This window comes from Ruditapes philippinarum, unplaced genomic scaffold (genome assembly GCF_026571515.1).
Source record: "Ruditapes philippinarum isolate M1 unplaced genomic scaffold, ASM2657151v2 ctg50_1_1_1_1, whole genome shotgun sequence".
Lineage (NCBI taxonomy): Eukaryota > Metazoa > Mollusca > Bivalvia > Venerida > Veneridae > Ruditapes > Ruditapes philippinarum.
Genome location: NW_026861539.1, coordinates 754,399 through 756,658, shown reverse-complemented (window position 1 = coordinate 756,658; position 2,260 = coordinate 754,399). Strand labels below are relative to the sequence as shown.

At 33.6% G+C, this 2,260-nt stretch overlaps 1 long non-coding RNA gene across 1 annotated transcript; it reads left to right on the top strand.

Annotated features, from left to right (window-relative positions):
* LOC132716024 (uncharacterized) lies at positions 1-1,558 on the top strand. Its single transcript, XR_009623762.1, has 3 exons — positions 1-83; positions 611-734; positions 1,444-1,558. It is a non-coding gene; the product is annotated as an uncharacterized LOC132716024 (long non-coding RNA).
* The last annotated feature ends 702 nt before the right edge of the window (positions 1,559-2,260 follow it).

Here is a 2,260-nt window from a genome sequence, read left to right as displayed (position 1 = left end):
TTCCTGGTGGCTGGGTTTGACAGATGAGCAGATTGAAGGCACATGGAAATGGTTAGATAACGGACAAATAGCCAACTTTACAGGTTTGTCACAATCACAATCTTACGGTGTCCCGTAAGGGCCACCGCTGTCCCGTAGGGGCCACCGCTGTCCCGTAAGGGCCATCGCGACACACGCATAACTCGAAACAACGAAAACACAAAATTAAGAAATTCACCATCGTGATTTCGTTATTCCGCCACCTTAGTTCGGTTTGTGAAAATTTGTGCAGAATTTTCTCGTTCAAATGTATTAAATATACATTTATTTTTCTGCCGTTGTATCTGGAGTCATGTTTACTTCAGTTTGTTTGCGTTAACATATACTAAGCAGTGTTGTTAGAAGATTCTTGTTTCGAGATGCAACAAACCTGGTGAGTGATGTACATGGGCTATGTTTGTATATGTTCATCTTGTGAAAACATCACTGTGGTAATTATATTTTTTGATTGAGTAGAACTATTTCCTTTAAAAATATCAAGATGCGGGCTCTCCTACTTAAGTATGTCTACTAGCTTTGCACTTATGCCCTTGCCTTTTTTTTAAATCACATCAATCATTTCTAAACACAGACTGGCATCCAGTAGAGCCTAGTGGCGGGAAGGCCGAGGATTGTGCCGTCTTTTACACGGCGTTTGACTTTACATGGGCAGACCTAACTTGCATTTCCAACAATTACCCAATCTGTGAACTTCGGTAAGTGTTTTTTTACTTGAAGTACATACCGACGCAATATGATTTTTAACTTCACTGAAGCAGGTTAACTTTCAAACACAAAAAATATGTGATTTTTATTGCTTTTGTAACATAATAATTCCTAACGTTTCGTAATTGCAGTCCAAAACAAAACACTGCGAATAAAATATTTGCCGTAACCCTTAAAGCTGCATACCTCCAGATGAATCAAAATATTTAAAAAAAATCAAACTTGAGAAAAGGTACTTCCGATTTATAAGAACAATAAAAAGACTCAAGACTTAAGTAAAAGTTTATATGTAATCGGCGATTTATGACCGATTTTGAAGTATTTTTCAGATATTTCTACAGCGTTACATACGCAGTGAGGGCTATTTTTTGCATATTTTGACCTCTTTTTTTGCTGGTTTACATGGATTGTTAGTTCTATATCCAACGTGAAAATTATTTTCTTTATTCACGTGACAATATTTTACTTTTTATAACATTTTCAAAATTTTTATGAAAATTTGCATGAATCTGGAGGCGTCCTGCTTTAATGTTTCCATAAAATCCATGCACACAAATTCAAGATACACCTATACATTATTATAAAGTTGCAAAATGGTCATTCTGTTATGTTGAAACGAAGTATAAATGCAGAACAAATTTAACGTTATTCCCAACATGGTGGGAATTCTTGAAATGTACAATAATATTATTGTTTCAGGGGAGTGAGCACCGAGACGGAAATAGTGGGATGAAAAAAAAACTTTTATTTTGAAAAACAATTTCGTTTTAGTAATGAATAACAATTGTTATGTAAATAAAATAAAAGAAATAAATACATTTTTCGTTTTTATTCTGAGATTCTGAGGATTGCATTGATCTGCGAGCCAATAGGATATTCCCTAATGTTTAAGTTAGAAAAATGAAAAACCGGCTTTTTTTTAATTATATTTGAAAATACATTATATCTGCTAGGTTTTGAAAAAAAATTTTATTTAAATTTTAAAGCGTTTTTTACGTTACCCCTTATAAATACTCATGTATATTATGTTACAGGCAAATATTCAACCAATGCACCATGTAGCACAGATTTTTAAATCACTTGCACGTCCGTCTGATCGTGGTCTGCACTTTTCGCACTTTAGTCAATAATTATTTTTAATGATAAATAGTTTTGCCCAAAGTTAAAGATGGACATGTTCAACCAGATATGTTAAAGCTATCTATGGCTCTGGTTCAACTAAGGTATTAAGCATGATCAATAATGGTCATCCAAAACCTAAATTTGTGCCCTGCTAAACACTTAAAATTAAGCAAGTGCTCCACTCTTCTTCATTTTGAACGGTCTATTATTTTGTCCAAGAGATTTTAATAACATCAATTTTTAGAAACCAGTTTTGGAAAAGGATCAATTATTAAATATTAAAAGAGTCATTCATGAATGATTTTTGTATTCAATATATTCCGATAAACGTGACGTACCGTGATATCATAGAACCACGGGCTACTAATTTGAGTCAACAGAGTAATAAATGGCA